The 17,885-nt window shown below is 44.5% G+C and overlaps 1 long non-coding RNA gene across 4 annotated transcripts in view; it reads left to right on the top strand.

Moving 5' to 3' along the window:
• Window positions 1–17,885, top strand: part of LOC142829561 (uncharacterized) — a 66,595-nt gene that overhangs the window by 17,197 nt on the left and 31,513 nt on the right. For 3 of the 4 annotated variants that reach the window (XR_012904067.2, XR_012904066.2, XR_012904069.2), the window contains exon 2: window positions 8,980–9,178. This is a non-coding gene — a long non-coding RNA (uncharacterized LOC142829561). Of the gene's footprint in view, window positions 1–8,155; window positions 8,879–8,979; window positions 9,179–17,885 lie in introns of those variants that run through there. The other variant, XR_016349484.1, reaches the window with a different exon arrangement.

Genomic DNA, 17,885 nt, shown 5'->3' with positions numbered 1-17,885 from the left:
TTGGTCTAGGTATACTTAATCTTGCCTCAGTGCGGGAGGATGGCCTAGTTTGACCTTTCAAGGTTCCTTTCTGCTCTATATTTCAAATTTTATAACTTGAAGATTCTGCTTCCCCTCACTACATCCACAGTGCTCTGCTTTTTAAAAATAATCACAGAGCTTTTGGGGCCTATAGCCTGTTCTGCTGTTAGGTGGTCTTGGCTATTTCTCATGACTCATTGCGGGATGTCTACCGGAATTCTGAGATGTGCCATCTCAATCTCCTTTCCTTGTATCTTATAACAAACCCCTTTTCTAGTATCCATACATCATATGGTTTTAGTGAGCCAGAACCTTATTCAAACTGCTGTCAGGCAGCAGAGTAGAAACACTGTTTAGCATGGCCATCCTGAGTCATTAATATGAAGAGGGTGCTCTAGGTACATTGGCAGTAAAGGTTGGTCTGGCACACTCAAGACCTGACTGGTCCCAGATGAGGGACTTTGCTGGACTGTGGGAGGTAATTTCTACTCCTCATCCCCCTCCAGCCCCCCCAGCCATAGCCTGGCTGCCAGCCTCCTGGCTGGCTCCCCACCATCGCAGACCCCTCTGAGCACAGGGCTCCTGTCCCCACAGGGCCCCCACAGGGTAGCCCCTCTGCCTCCCAATCCTCCTAAGCAGTTGAGCTGCTGGGTGGCAACCCCACAGCTGGGATTCAGGTTTGCTGCTGGGCAGCATCCCTGTTACTGCACACCAGCCCTGCCAGGCAGTCCCGCTGCCTCCCAGCTGCTCCAGGAACCTCTGCTGGGTGGCAGTGGACTCCTGACTGTGCTGCCAGGTGGTAACCCTCCACTCCCAGGATCCTGTCCCCCTTCCTCCCTTCCACTGCTGAGCAGCTTAGCTGTTGAGCTCCTGGCTCCACTGTCAGACAGCCCTGCTGCCTCCCAGTCCTGCCTGGTAGCTGCATCGCTAGGCAGCAGCCCAGCTGTTGGGCTCCTGACCCTGTTATCAGGCAGCCATGCTGTTCCCAGTCCCACTGTGCAGCTGAACCATCACGCCGCAGCCCCACTGCTGGGCTTCTAGTTTTTCTGCTGCAGGGCAGCAATAGCTCCACTATTTGGCTCCAGCCTCTCTGCAGGGGCCCCCAGCCACCAGCCCTCCACCAAGACTCTCCGGTCCTGGAACACCCATGGCCCCTCTGGACCCTGGCTGTTGCCCGACCAGAGAGTCTCGCTTTAGAGAGGTTTGATCTGTGCAGCTAAATAGTTTGGGATGAGGTAGGAGACAGCCACCAGCATATCTCTGTGGTACTGGCCAGGTGGATAATGCTGGAGGAGGATATGGTTTCTTGAAATGGCTTTATTTGCTTTTTATACAACCACGTGGGTTTGAAAAGCTTTGAAGTGTGACCCAAGTGAACCCTGAAGGCTCAAAAACCAGATGCAAGGCAACACATTTACAAAAATAAAACTCGTTTTTAACTCAGGTCCCAATTTTGGGGACCCCCATTCATGGCTTTTGAACCTTTGGGGTTTGCAGTATTGTGAGAGAGAAACTACAGTTGAGTTTTTATCTAGAGATCATTTAACAGAAACAGGCAATTTATAACTGAAGGGTTTGTCTTCATATGCAGCAGCACAGTTACCTCAGTGCAGCTATATTGCTAAAGACACTCCATTGACAGGAGAGCTCCTTTTCTTGTCACCATAGTTAATCCACCACCTCAAGAGGCAATAGTTAGGTTGACAAGAGATGCTCTCACATCAACATAGCTTTGTCTACATTGGGGTGAAGTACTATTGGCATAACTACATCAGTTAGAGGTGTGGATTTTTCACATCCCTGAGTGATACAGTTCTCAGACTGGCTTGAGTAATTTAATATAGTAACATAGGCCTGGTCTACACTAGAAAATTAGGTTTATTTAACTGTTGGTCATGGGTATGTAAAATCCACACCCCCTTGACTGGTGCTAAGTAGATCTAAAGTCACCATTATGTGGACAGCACTGGGTGGGTGGAAGAATTCTTTTATCAACCTAGCTATTGTTTCTCGGGGAGGTGGATTATTTACCCTGATTAATTTAAGTTGTCTTAAACTTTCCTGGGTGTATGGCTAGTAGTCAACTAATGGTGTGAAATTAAAACTCAGACAAATGTTATCCTTCAGAAGTAAAGAATGAAGGCCCTTTTACTTAGGTTTGACATTACAAGGCATCAGTTATTGTCTTAACTTGTGTGGAAAAGCTTACAGGCCCAGTGCTTAAATCCTATTGAAGTCACAAGGATTTAAGCATCTGCTTTAAGTATATATGTGTTTCCCTGGCTTGGGGCCTGAAAGGGTAGACATGTAGTGTCATATAAGTTTTCAGTCAGTGAGGGTACTCCCTGGAAAGAATGAAGCCAGTTTGTTATGTGTGCATGCAGGACAGGTCTGGTTTTGCAATGGAACATGGGTGTGACTTGTATTGCTGTGAGTTATATGAAGACAGAAGCTTCAAAGTGGTTATTATAAAACAGCCATCAGCAACATCAGACATGAGTTAGTACAGGTAGCATTTGCTTTTTTTGCAACACAGTCAGTCAGTGCAGCTCACACTAGCATGCCTGTCTAGTATGAATTCTGCTCCCAAACCTCTCACCAGGACTGCAGAGGTGACTGGAGGCAGTGAGACCATGAGGAAGACAGGATTTGGGATGGATAGCATTTATTAAAGCTGCCAGTATACTGCAGTGCACAAAGGGGTTGTGGGAAGGGCTGGGGAAGATCCAATGTATCTGCTGCTAAGAAGATCCATTAGTCATTACCACCTGCAGCATGTAGAGGTAATGGAACCCTGTATACCAAGGATAGTCAACAGGCAGATGGCAGGCCGAATCTGAACCACCAGAAGCCTTTGAATGGACCACACAATCTTTTTATTTACTGTATTTCCTTCAGAGTCTGGAACTTGACTATATCTCGACCAAGAAACTTGGACCTTGACCAAAAAACAGACTTCCCCTGTTTAATACCATAAAACCTGCCCCTCCCATCACAGAACCCAGCATCTTAAACAAGATGAGACTGAAGCTAGGTATGAAGTGGGGCAGGATGTAGCTTACACACCAGCCTTCCTCCCACTCATTGTGCTAACTGGATTCATTTTTGTTCGCACTGGTACTGAGTCGGATGTATTTTAGCCATTGGGCCCAAAGCTCCAGCTAGTATAACTTGACATACTGCAGTCAATTAAACTATACTGATTGATACCAGATTTGAACATCTGGCTTGTGTGGTTTATTGGATTTATTATTTAATGTGGAAACCACTGTGAAACTCAATTTGTTTTTCCTGGATGATAAGGGCCCTTCTTAAAACCTTTTGGGGAGGCAAAAATTCCTCAGGAATCACTTCAGCACAGATTTGTCCCAATGCACGTATTGTACACAATCACAGTGTCATCATTGGGAAAAACAGTCAAGGGAGCATTGCATAAATGTAAACACTGAAAAGGGACACGACCTCCTTTAGGTAAAAAGGCTGTGAATGGTCAGTACCAGAGTGTCACAATCTTCAAAGGCATTTTGGCATCTTACTGCCATCAGTCACATTTCAAATAACACTACATTAACTAGGGAGCTGTTGTCTGCACCAGCAGGGGCCATTAGTGTGAAACATACTAATTACTCTCTAGCCATGTGCACCAATGTACCCAGTAGACAAGCTCTTAGATACACCCAGATGAGATCTAAGATTGAAAATCAGTTCCCCAGCCTAGAGAGCAAAAGATTAGGAATCAAAAACACGTTATGCACTGTGCATATAGTAGTGCAGAAAACAACTTCTTAGTTATAGCAGTTGTCACAGCCAATTCATCAAAAATAGCCACCTATGCATGAGACTTTATTATTCCTTTTTTGAGTTTATGAACTGTCTGGATTTACTACTTTGCTATAGAAATTTCACAGTTCTGTACTGTCTGAATTTTAACCAAGAATGTAAGAAGTTAAGAATTGTAATGTTTTTTCTAGACTCAGTCCCTCTCTTAAGGACAGCTATTCGTTAGCTGTCAGCCTTAAGAGTTACTGAATGCATTTGTCATCTGTGTACTGAGTCCCTGTTGGAATTTGTTCCTGTATGATGACCCAGCTGTTGTGTAAGACGATGGAGTATATTAATGTTATCAACCGCTTGACTCAGTTGTTTGTTGCATTTTATAGGTCAGTGCTGATCTGCCCCTCGCCCCCAGCAGTTATCTGTTCCAAACTGGTTATGCAAGTTACATAGCTCTTTGCCTTCTGGGGTTCTGAAGCTGTGTTTGTAAAATTAATCAGAAACCCTAGTTTTCCTGGAATCATTGGCTACAACATCTGTCACGGTATTTAACGACATTTTAATGGAAATGTTCCCCTGCTGAGCTCCCGTCTTCTCTTTTATCCTCATTGGAGTTCCTTATTAAACGAATGCTAAGACCTTTCAGAAGAACAGCTAAGAGAAGGTTGAGTCAAGGAAAGAGAAAACACAAGCAAAGGGGGAGGATAATACAGTTCGGGTTTTTAAAATTACATATGAAAGGGGCATGGTAAATAATATGGGAGAGCATTGCAAACATTCAGTGGACAGGATGTGCCAATTCACGTGGGTGGCTTTCGTGCTGTCTCCTCTCCTTGATGTCATTTCCACAGACATGTCTGTGAATAAAAGAAGAAAGTGTTGGGAATGTTCCTGAGTAGCCTGTGTATTTCGCACAAGTATTTGTTGTAATCAGTGTGTTGGTGTAACATCTTGAAAGCTCATTGTGGATAAGTGGGAGTTATCAAATTGGAGAGCAGAAGCAACACCATAGATGGGGGAAGGGCATAGGTGGTGTAAGGCCCAGGGGCTAAGATGCAGCCCCTGGCTTGATTGGATCTGGCTGCTGAGGCTTGCGGCTCTCCCGTAGCATTGGGTAACCCACACTGACACTCCAACCCTCTCTCCCCACTGCTGTCTTCCTGTGGAGATGGAGCACTCAAAATCTACTAGCCTGAGCCTGCCTAAGCTCTGGTGTGTGAGGGTAATGTGGCGATAATCTTTGTCCTTCTCAGTCGGGAGCTACGTCGGTTTGTTTATTTTGCAGTATTTTTGCTTGTGTATAGCCCCCAACTGATTTTTTTTCTGTGGGTCAGTGGCCCCCGAACCAAAAAAGGTTCCTTACCCCTGCCATTGATCTTACAAAACTGAGTATAGGTAGTAGGTACTCAGAGCAATAGTGATGCCTTCTCAGCAATAGTGATGCCTTCTCAGGGTGAAAATACATTTGCCAATAAGCCACTCGTACAATTAAATACAAATCTACCCTTGGTTAATTTTCACTCCAGAAAAGGAATCTGATTCAACAAAGGAATAGTCCAGATCTGTCTTCTGTTTATGTACAGAACTGGTGCTGCGTAAGCAGCAGTGGTACAAGCTTCCCTTCCAAAGTGCTTTAACCCCAAGCTGTAAGGTGGTGGAAGACTCACACCACCCTGGTCACCAGAGTTGTTTAAACTTGCACCACTGTTCGGGTATGTCTACACTACCACCCTAGTTCGAACTAGGATGGTTAATGTAGTCATTCGAAGTTGCAAATGAAGCCCGGGATTTAAATATCCCGGTCTTTATTTGCATCTTGCCGGGTGCCGCCATTTTTAAATCCCTGTTAGTGCGGACTCAGTGCCCGTGGCTACACGCGGCACAGAGTAGGTAGTTCGAATTAGGCTTTTTAATTCGAACTACCGGTACACCTTGTACACCGGTACAGCCTAATTCGAACTACCTACTCTGTGCCGCGTGTAGCCGTGGGCACGGAGTCCGCACTAACGGGGATTTAAAAATGGTGGCGCCCGGCAAGATGCAAATGAAGCCCGGGATATTTAAATCCCGGGCTTCATTTGCAACTTCGAATGACTACATTAACCATCCTAGTTCGAACTAGGGTGGTAGTGTAGACATACCCTCCAAGTCATCACCATGTAGGTTTCCATGGGAATTGTACCTCTCTCCTTATACAAGGGATGAATCTGTCACCTTATCATTTGGATAACCCAAATGAAAATGTTTAAACATCAATGGAGACAGCAGTGTTTGACCTTGCATGCGTTATTTTTGGGTATCTGTTCAAAACCTGGTAAGCAAAGCCTTTTCTGTATAATCATCCACTGCATGTATGTCATTAGACTTATAACACTGAAGTCTGGGACAGTTTTTTCCACTGGAATCATATGAGGGTTCGCATTTATTTTTGCAATTCAGACAGGTGTAGGACCAAATCGCTGCTAGCATAAGCAGGTGTATCTATGAGTTCAATGGGCGCTGTACCCACTTGTAGCATTAGTAAATTTGTCACTTTTTATGTAAAATAGGTTGTCATGAGTTTGAAAATCAAAGTAATTTAGATGTACAAAGTGCAAAGGTTTTTTTGTTTTGTTTTTTAACTGAATGTTGCTCTGTTAAATTTTGACTTGCAAATTGAGTGTAGAACAGACTAAACCTAAGAAAGAGCTTATATGGAAACCCCTGTAAAGCAAACTGGTTGAGTTTTGCCCTCTTCTGTTAATGCTCATATTGAAATGTTAGAAAGAGACATCTAGGACCTGATCAGCATACAGCTCAGGAAGAATGAACTGACTGAAACAAGTTCTTAAACCAAACTACAGAGGCCTCACCTATGCATTATCTGTCTATTATGGTTGTATAAATTGTACATTTTAGGATAGATCCTCAACTAGCACATATGTAGATTAACTTTGATAAACTAATCCTGCCATTGAGTCACACTTCCGTTGATTCAGATGAGAGAATCACATGTAGAATGATGAAAAAAATGGGTCTGATTGTTGTTGCGGTTTGTTGGTTGTTGTTGGAAGATCTGCACTTCATTTCTTAATTATTTGATGCTACAAGCTGGGGATATGATTTCCTGAGAGAAATGACTCAGAGGAAAAGAGGAAACTATAACATACACAAACCCATGCTGCAAAAATGCTTAAGATGGTAACATTGTACTAACAATTGTGTTTACACTTACAATGTAGATCAGCTATATATAATTTAATATAGGACAGTGATATTCTGTTACCTCAATAAATAAGAATCCTCTTAGTATGTTGATTGAAAGGTGGAGATCAATAACTTCTTAGATTGAACAATATGCAGGGCTGGTGGGGGCAGAGAAAGGGGACAGTGGCCTGGGGACCCAGAAAGTCAAAGGGGTCTAGGGCTCTAGTGTTGTCACCCGGAGCCCTGAACCCTTCTTTAAGTTACCCTTGGAGTGTTGCACATCACACTCTGGACAGCTCTTAGGACTGCCTAGGATGGCAGGGGCAGTTTGCTCCTGGCAGCACTGGGGAGGAGGAGGATGCTGTGGTACCGGTGGCACTGAGGGCTGGCTGCCATTGGCCCCATCCCTTCCACATGAGGCGCTGCCGCTTCCAGGAGTGCGGAGCTGGGCCACTCCTCACCTTGCTGGGGGGCCGCCCAGCTCTCCTGATAATATGGGCTAGATCAGGGGTGGCCAACCCATTTAACAAAGAGAGCCAAAACAGCGGCAGAAAAAATGCGAAGAGCCGCAACCAGAATTGTCAAGCCAAAAAAAAAAAAAGAGGCTGCCCCTTTAAGAGACAAGCTTAGGGTTTTTGGCCATACCAGGCTTCCGTTGACGATTTTCATCTTGGGAGAGCACAGCGGGGAGGGAAGGGGGTTCGCAGGAGCAACTTCACAAGCTGCACTTTTGGGGGAGAAGAGCCGCATGTTGGCCACTAGCTCCTTAGCTGGTGTAAATCCAGATAGTTCCATAATGGAACAATGAAGAGAGATACCAGCTGAGGACCTTTTATGTTTAAAACAAACAAACAAACAAAACCCCCAAAACAAAAAATAAGCATTCAGTAAAAATGCAGCTTTTGCTACTTTGTTGTGAAATGCTCCTCAATTTATGGTGTCACGCTTGCAAATGTTACAGTTGGCTTACTGATGTAAGTAGTCTTGCCTTTTAGACCTGACCTACAGTGGGAAAGTTTCCCCTGGGTATCTCTGCAAGTTAGGCTGGAATTATTCCAAAATGAGTTATATCATGGTAAGATTCAGGTGGCTGCACCCCTGTTGTGATGGAACTATACTGCTTCAGAGATGTTCCCCACAACGCATTTACTCCACATCTGGATTGTGGCAGAAGTCAGGACATTGGTAATCATGCTTGGTGGTTGGAGCAGGGCTCAGGCAGCCAGAAATAGGACCCAGGGTCAGAGGCCGGATGCCAGAGCCAACCATCACAGCCCAAGTCAGGAGTCAGAGCTGGATTACCTGGAGTGAGGCAAAGCTGGGGCCGGAAAAGGGAAAAGGCTGGTTGCAGAAGAAAGGCAAGAACTAACACATCCATAGGCTGATGCATTGAACAGCTGTTGCTGTTGGGCTTAAGAGCTGTCTTGTGCCTCTTCTCACCAATTCCCCAGCTTACTATAGGCTAACTATGCTCGTTAGGGGCCTAGAGGGAGGCTGCAGGCCCTGATTTCTGACTGGCCTGTCCGGTTATCTGTGGGCTTGCTGCTGCTCTGAGGTCATCTCAATCAATGGTCTTTAGTTAAATACTGGGGCATGCTTATGTGCATCTGTTTGTGACTGTAGCTCCTGGCAAGCTCAGACACCAAGTCTGTCATAGCCACCGTTTCCCATGCTTCCACTTGGTCACATCAGCAGGTGTTGGATTTTCTGGTCCTCCAGGGAAAGGAGAATGTGCAGTCGCATCTTCCCAGCAGTAACTACTGCAAAAATCTACCAGCAAATAGCAGAGCCAGTTCAGGACAAGGGACGCTCCTGGGATACATGCCAGAGATACATACCAATGCCAAGAAGATGTGGCAGTTTACAAAAATGTCAAAGACAAGAACCAAGCCCTTTGGTAATGCTTCTAGTACATGTGCTTACTACAAGGAGCTAATGCTCTCTTTTTGCCTGCGGCCATCACAAAATTTCAATACATGTTGTATAATTTCACGGCAGGCCATAATGAGGCTGATGCACCTTCAGAAGTCATGCAGGCCATCACAGACCCTAAGCAGGAGGAAATTTCCCCAGACAACAAAGATTTTGCAGCCAGTCAGAGACCCCACTGGAGCTGCTGTCAGGTTCCTGGTCAGAGAAATGCCTGAATTTGAGCCGGAGAGCCAAAATGATACAGCTGAAGAGGGGCCTTCATCCAGTAAGTATTATGTGCTATTTTATAATCTCTGTTGGTTTTGGGAAATTTGGAAAACTTTTTTCTGGGTACCTTTGTCTGGCACACATGGCTAAAGCATACGTGTCCGTTCCTATGCGGTATCATTACTTCTCTGTTGTTCCATTTTTCTCTGACCTTCAATTTTCTGTCCTCCTAATGGTGCGGAGGACAGAAAATTAAACTGTCAAATGCAGCTATGTCCCCACCAAAGTCATAAGCATCCCCATGCCCATACACCAAGACACACCGTGTAACTTTCTCTCCAAGTGACATGATGTTCCCTATCCTTCAATTACCATTCTCCCCTCATCCCTCAAACTATACAATGGAAGATATGGTGGTTCAGCAGCAGAGGAGAAATATGTAAAAACACCAGGATAATGCAAATGAGGTAAGTTTATTATAATGAAAGAAAAAGCAATAGTACGCCAGTAGCAAATGCATGTTCTAGATTTGAAGCTGCTCCATAGCTTATGAGTACCGCACATTGGCCTGATTATCGGGATGTTTACTGTGTGGGGTTAATTCAAAGGAGGACTAATTAGAGAAACAGGTATGAAGGAACAGAATGGTCAAGATAAGCTGCCTCTTAGAAAACACTTAAAGAACATTAAGTAACAATGCTAGGACTATTATCCTTGGGAGATGGGGTGGTATTTGTGTGTTGTTTCCGGCCAACCTTAAACCTGGTTTGGAACAGGGCAGAAGACGTGACCACAGCTGAAGAAATGAACCATGGCAGGAATAAAAGGGACCTATCTTAAGAGAGGTGAGTAATTTTTTTGCAGGAAGGGGACTGAATCACACAACCCAGGCCACCAGAGCTCTCTAAACAAGTTAGGTCTCTCTAGGTTACCTTTAGGGAATTGTTAGACCTTAAGTAAGAGAGCCTGTAGATTGCTGCTCAACATTATTTTCTCTATGTGCTCTGTTCCTACTGTTAAAATAAACAATACCTCGGCTTAAGAAGACTGTGGCCACTTTTCACCACTCCAAAGGAAAAAACAGAGTCCAAACTCAGACTTGTTGGGTCAGACAGGTGAATGTACAATGTATATCCAGGGCTGGTCAAGGAGTGGGAGAAGGATGAAATTTCTCCCAGGTAGGCATTCTCATTTCCACTACAAGGGGCAGACAACTCCGGTGCCATTCTCCCCCCAATACAAAGAGAATAGCTAAAATCCCACCTTTGCACATTTGTGACTCCCTCCCACCTGCACAAATATGGCAACAATGGGGGGGATGGTATTACATCTCATCCACAGCAGTTGGTCTGCATGATTGCCAGTACATCTGGATCCCCGTTGACATTAATGACTCAGGAGAGTGTTGCTTGCCAGTGTTTCCTCCACGCTGCCCGACAGCACTTTGGGGTTCTTTGGTATCTTTTTTATAAATTGAAGCAGCTTGAAAATGGAGTTGGCTAGCAAAAAACACATTATAAAATAACATGGTAGAAATCAGGGGAGATTATTTCACCCCAAGTCTTAGAATTCCAGTGGATTCTAGTAACATATATCACAATCCACTGCAATATCCGACTCCTAATGCACCGTCTAGCAGCAGAACTTATCGAGAAAGTTGTGCTGTGAGGTCCCTATCTTTCCCAAGGCAAGGAGCTTCAGCCACTTTAGCCGCACAGGTATGGATGCATTCTTTCAGTTTAGTGTACCTGTATAATTCTAGCTCATTCCCCCCCCCCCCCCCCAAATCTGTTCCATCCAGATAAAGCTTTAGAGTAAAGGCCATTATTGGTTTCATGGACCTGATTTGTCATTGAGTAGTCACTTACTTCTCCTCAAAGAGTGCAAAGTGGGCCTAACATGTCACTATGTACTTTGCTTGGATGTGCAAGGCAATGGAGATAGAGAACCCAAATGAACAGTGTGCAGAAAGCTTTGCTCCCAAGAACAGCATTATAGAGTGTGAAGCGTTATATGTATGTACCTCCAGCTGAAAACATGTTTTCAGAACTTTCTGGGCAATCCACCTTTTGTTCTGTGGGTGTGCTTTCACATTCGTGTCATTTAATACAGTTATGAACTGACTTTATCCCTGTCAAACAAAGTCAGGCTTTATGTCCACATGATGATTGCTTTTTCTGCTAGCACAGCTGGATAAGTAGGTGGGACATATGATAAGAAAAAAAGCAAGACAAGCAACTGCATCGTCTGCAGATTTAATAATCAGTATTATTTGTACTTTGTTAGGGTGTAACTTATTACCGGTGATGATGATTTACATTTTCAGTTAGTGCTTGTCATCCAATAATTTTAAAGTGCTTTACATGAACTGGGCTTGTTTAGTTTGGAAAAAAGAAGATTAAGGGGGGACATGATAGCGGTTTTCAAATATCTAAAAGGGTGTCACAAGGAGGAAAGAAAAATTTGTTCCTCTTGGTTTCTGAGGACAGGACAAGGAGTAATGGGCTTAAAGTGCAGCAGGGGAGGTTTAGATTGGACATTAGGAAAAAATTCCTAACTGTCAGGGTGGTCAAATATTGGAATAAATTGCCAAGGGAGGTGGTGGAATCTCCCTCTCTGGAGATATTTAAGAACAGGTTAGATAGACATCTGTCAGGGATGGTGTAGACGGAGCTTGGTCCTGCCTTGAAGGCGGGGGGCTGGACTCGATAACCTCTCGAGGTCCCTTCCAGTCCTATTATTCTATGATTCTACATTATTAACTGAACCTTCCCTATGCCAATCCAATGCAGTGGTTATTACAGCTGGCATACAGATGGAAAGCTCAGGTACAAAGGTAGTTGGTTTCCTACCTTCTACTGAATTCAGTGGAAATTTGGATCCTGAATACCTCTGAGGATCTGGGCCAATAGCCTTCGGCAAAGGCTACATAATGAATCAATGGCTAACTTGACCCCAGTAATTCTAACCTCCAGTTCCTTAGCCTAACCCCAAGACAACACTCCTTGCCCATATCTAACAAGACATTCCGAAGGAGGCCTTACTGGCCCATTCTGGAATCTTTCTCATCAGTCATCTCCTTCTGTTTCTCTCTTACTGCCTTGCCCATTTTAAAACTCTCTACCTGCAGGCCAGAATCTTGCTTGCCCCAACTCTGCAGTTCAGGGAACTGACCGGTGAAAGACTGTTTCTGCTTAGTAGAAATTTGTCCTGAGCCTGTGAAGTACAGATCCTGCTCCAAGCTGCTCAAGTGTTTGAATCCAGAATTTTCATTCAGGCCACTCTCTTGTTTTTAGATTATCCGTCCTGATACTCTACTAGGTTCTCACGATGTGGCATCTGATAAATAATCTTGAAATGGAGGTACTGAGAGGTGACAGCTCAGAGCCTCATAGGTATTTTGACCCTCAGCTTCCCAGGGGTGACTTGGTCAAGTGCAAACAGTGATTCAGTAGTAAAGCCAGGAATAGAACTCTGGTCATAGGTTCTGAAACAATAGCAGCCCCTGGCTTGAGGTGGTTTTCATTATATCCAATTTGGTTCAATGGGTCTCACACATCCCCACTACACAAATTGTTCCAGGACCCCTGCCCCCTGGTCATTTTATTCTCAGTTTGCTGCCTCTTCTACCAGACCTCAATGCCTGGTAAAATCAAGAGCTTCAGCTGGGAGGATAAAAGGGGATACAAGAACCATAAGAGACAAGGAAGTACTATTACTGATCCGACCTTGTCTTCTGTTGTGGGGAAGGGAAGGAGAAGGTATTTGGTTTAAACCACGTTAGCTAACACATGATAAGCTCCTAGTGTGAACTAGAGTCATGCTTACATGGGAAAGAGATATCTGTCTTGTCCACCTTACGAGTTTGCCAGATGATAGCTAACACTGCTGTTAAACACACTTTTATTCCCGTTGAGTACATAGGGTTGCCAGGAGTCTGGTATTCTATCGGGCAGTCTGGTATTTGCGTTCTTTGTCCTGTAAAAAAAAAAATCAGAGAATACCGAACATGTGCAATGTCCAGTACTCTCTGATTTTTCCAGCTGCGCACCGGACAGAAGCCTGGCATAGGCGAGGGGGGCAGCTAGAAGGTGGGGCCACGATCAGCTCTAGAGCCTGTGATTGCACAGAAACCTGGTGGGGGTGGGGAAAGTGGCTGGGAGTCCCAGCTGGGAAGCGGGGTTTTGATTGCCGCTTATCCCGCATTCTTTTTGTCCGGTATTTTTTGGGAGACCATCTGGCAATCCTACATACTCACCATGCAGGGTGGGGCTCTGTGTATGGTGTGTCACTGAATGAGGGGAATCCTATAGATATGGACCATGTATCTAAGCTACTATTTCTTCCTCTTTCTCTTCCCGCACCCTTTTTAACTATCAGAGCCAGCTAGGCCTCTGGGGGTTGAGTTTCTGCCTGGTAAAGGCATAGCAAAAAGCATGGCAACAATTCAGCCCAGGTTTTCTATCATGTTTGACCATGGAGTGCATTCATACTGCTGTGTTTCAGAGCTAATGCCAAGGTGCTTTGTATTTTCAAAAGGTGTAGATGCTTGTTGTGTATTTTTCTTTCCGATCATTATTGCCATGAAAAAGCAGGTCACACAAGGCATCCCTATACAAGTTCATGGTGCTTTATGGTCCCTCAAGGGCCTATGCAGCAAGCAGGAGCCTACAAAAATGAGTCCCAGAGCCCAGATATACAGCCCCTCACTTGCAGGGCATGTGTTGTAGTGCTAAAAATAGCTGTGTTGGCTCATGCCCTGAAGATCATGCCCCAGCCTCAGACTCAATGGCTGCACAGCTAATTTTAGTGTCACAGTGTGAGGCAGAGTTTGTAAATCAGCGCTCTTGAGACTTGCTGCTGCAGGATCCTGCTTACAGTGTAGATGTGCCTGCTATGCACCATGGTCTTTCATAACCACTCTCAGCAAGGGCTGTACTGTTCTGTGGTTTCTCCCCATTCTAGCTTGCCTGTCTAATAAATTGAGCATACATCATGATATGAGACTGTTGCTCAGGTGACAAATGCAATGGAAATGAACCCAGGAGATCTGGGTTCAGTTCCCCGCTTTCTATGTAAGTTTGGACAAGTAATTTACCCTCAACTGCCCACCTGTGCTTCCTTTCTCCCATCTGGTATTCTGATATGTCTATTTAGATTGTGAACTCTTCTCTCATAGCACAGTGAGGTCCTGATCCCACTTGAGGCCCAAAAGTACTACTAATAGTAGGCACCCTTCAGTCTCCAGAGACCATGGTTACGCTCACCTGAGAGGTAAAGAATTTTAATCAGTTGATTTTATGGCAGCCACAAAGGTGGTTTAAGGGACTCACTCAAGAGAGACTATTTCTGCTGCATCTGTCCCATTTAAAGGCAATGTTTTAAACCTTCGGGATTTGCCTTCAGTGAGCTCTCGTCTCCTCCGCTAAGCTGGACTTCTCATAACTCTGGAGACCTGTTGTGTCCAAAGGCTGCAGTTTTGAGTGTGATCTTCCCATTTGTCCACATCAATTTCCTTGAGGCCTTGCAAAGATCCTTGTAAGAAAATTTTGGACATCCTTTGAGTCTTTTTTCAGATGCCAGTTTGCTGTACAGAATGCCCTTCTGTGCTCTAAAGCCATTCACATTGTAGGGGATTCTTACAGGGAAACTAGAAAAGCACCAATTTCTTTGTTAGTTTTTTTTAAAGGTATGTCCACTGCTTACAGTGTAATCAACTTACTAGCAACCCTATTGAGCCTGATTCTCCAAAGCTTGGCACCTGGTGATCATGGGTGTAGCACAATGTGGGTGTAGCACCCTGCCAAATGGAGGTGCATTGGTGTGAATGATGACTAGACATAGCACACAGCAGAAGTGAAGTAAGCCCACTAGGTTTGTAAGACTGTAAATTACTTTCGAAATCAAATTAGCCTAGGGAAAATGTAGGGTTTGATGCGTGCTTTGAAATTCAAGATTAATAACATGTCTCAGCAGTAGGATAGGGAGGCACGGTACAGCTTGTTGAACTGTGCTTTTACATAAGAACATAAGACCGGCCATACTGGGTCAGACCAAAGGTTCATCTAGCCCAGTATCCTGTCTGCTGACAATGGCCAATACCAGATGCCCCAGAGGGAGGAATCACAACAGGTAATCCTCACGTGATCCCTCCCCTGTCACCCACCTCCAGAGGAACAGAGGCTAGGAACACCATTCCTACCCATCCTGGCTAATAGCCATTGATGGACCTAACCTCCACGGATCTATCTAGCTCTTTTTTGAACCCTTTTCTAACCTTTACCACATCATCTGGCAAGGAGCTCCACAGGTTGATTATGCGCTGAGTGGGGGAAAAAAAACCCTTCCTTTTGTTTTAAACCTGCTGACTATTAATTTCATTTGGTGACACTTATCTATGTGCCTGTCTAATAAATTGAGCATATACCATGATATGAGAATGTTGCTCATGTGAGAAATGCAGTGGAAATTGACTCGGGAAATCTGGGTTCAGTTCCCAGCTTCTTATGTAAGTTTGGGCAAGTCATTTAGCCTCAATAAAATAGATTCCCTTATACATCTCTGGACTTTACTCATTGGGAACTGTGTACTACTTTTGCCTCACATGTAAAGTGTGGAACACTACGTCAGCCCATGGATCATGCAAGTAGAGGGCTAAATTGTGCTTTTAGTCACAGTCCTCAGTAAGGAATGGGACAGCAACATACTGTCTCTGTAGGCGCGCTAGAGATGTTCTACGTGGGCCAGACAATACTTTCTGTAGTGTAAGGGGAGGGCAATTATTGCTAACCTCATTAGAGTACCTCTCCTCTACAAATAGACAACTACAACTTGACCATGCCAGCTGACTCAGGCACAAGGAGCTCAGGCTAAAGGCAGTCCTTTAGCCTGGGCCCTACAAACCTGAGTCAGCTTACAGGACAGTGCAGGATGTCTAATTGCAGAGGAGATGTCTCCAAGGGTGGGGAAGGCACTCCGCCCCCTTCCTCCCTCTAGGCATTTTTATCTGGATGGGTTTAATGTGTTGTCAGTTAATGTGAAGTAATTAGCACACTTGTAACAGTGAATGTGGACACACCTTCATACAGTTGTGCTTTAGGAGTAGCCTGCCCTAGAACAAGTCTGCTGGGGACTATCCACAGCTGCTTTCACAACATGTTAAGCACCTTGAATGTCAGACAGACCTTTCAAGGCAGGGATTCTCAAACTCCATTGCACCGCAACCCCCTTCTGACATCAAAGATTACAACATGATCCCCAGAGGGGAGATTGAAGCCTGTGCCTGCCTGAACCCCACTATCTGTAACCTTAGCCCCGCCAGTGAAGGCTTCCGCCTGGGACGTTGGGGCTCGGGCTTCAGCTTCAGGCCCCAGCAAGGCTAGGCCAGCTTTGGCTACCCCATTAGGGTCCTGACCCACCATTGAAAACCCTTGTTCTAAGGGAATGTAAATATGGCTGGTAGCAAAACACTGCCCAAGCATGCAAACATTGTTATTTTTGCCTGGCATTGCCCCTCTGTTCAAGAGTGTGTGGAAGCTGTTTTGCACTCTCTTCCTTGTGCACACACACACAGGGCTGGGTGTGGTTTGACCTAAAATCTGTATCCTTCCATCTTCAGCCCATGTCCAAATCTTCAGCAATTGACAGAACTCCTAGCACCATACTTCCTTCAGCTAACTCTGAACCCCACTAACTTCTGTGCCCTCCCTCTTTGCCCCACTCCATCAGTAGTGGTGGCCCACCATTCAGGATAATGATTATCAGTAGCTAAATCTATACTTGTTCCTCGGTCTTTACCTACGGACCCTTGTTGTCTAACCTTTACCCATCCTCTATGGTGATGAGAGGGTCACCTGCTGCTGCAGTAGTGTAGCTGACTGCCTTCTGTTTTTGTCTTATCCACTTTGCAGTCATGCCACTGGTTTCATGTATTTAGAGCATAGGAGGGAGCCTGGATATTAACTCAACTAGTTTAGCACAGTGTTTCTCAACCAGTGGTACAAGTACCCTTAGGGGTACTTAAGAGAAGTCGGGGCGGGGGGGGCGGGGAGGTACGTAACACAACTGAAATTTGGAGAGAACTGAATTTTTGGTTTAAGTTTTACAGCGCTTTATTAGTTTTTTACTTTTTACACCCAAAAATTTCATTGCCTGCTTGGCTACGATTAAGTTGTTTAAACAAATGTGTTGTAATGGTAGAAAAAAATGTTGTGTCTGAAAACTGTAGGTACTGAGGGTACTTATTTTTTTTTAAAGGGGTACTTTATAAAAAAAAAAGGTTGAGAAACACAGGTTTAGCACATAGTAGTGTAAAATGTATCTCATTTGGAAGGGCTAGCTAGTGCAATCTTTAAATACTTGTCAGGAGAAAGCCCTACCTGGAGAAGGGAGGAGACTGACTATAAACTAAAGGGACTCTCATTCCCAATCGTCAGTGTGTATTTGCAACCAAGTGCCAGATTTGTAGTGGTATATTTAGGTATCTAAAGGTGCACTGGGATTTTTTGAAGTACTTGGGTACCTATCCCCCATGGGCATTGAATTAATTAAATGAGTTTTAAAAACTCATTTAACATTCTCATGCAGACAAGGCCCACATCTTGAGGATATGTCCTGCTAATCAGCTACATATGGATATATGTCATGTTAAAATGAGATTGTAGATTTTTAATGCTTCTAAATTAGAGGCTTTTTAATGAAGTGTTTATAAAGTGTTCTAGAAAGGTGTTAAAGCCCATTTCAGATTCCAATATAGACAAAACTAT

The sequence above is a fragment of the Pelodiscus sinensis genome, chromosome 4 (assembly GCF_052426305.1).
Source record: "Pelodiscus sinensis isolate ZL-2025 chromosome 4, ASM5242630v1, whole genome shotgun sequence".
NCBI lineage: Eukaryota > Metazoa > Chordata > Testudines > Trionychidae > Pelodiscus > Pelodiscus sinensis.
This window is presented reverse-complemented; position numbering and strand designations above follow the sequence as displayed.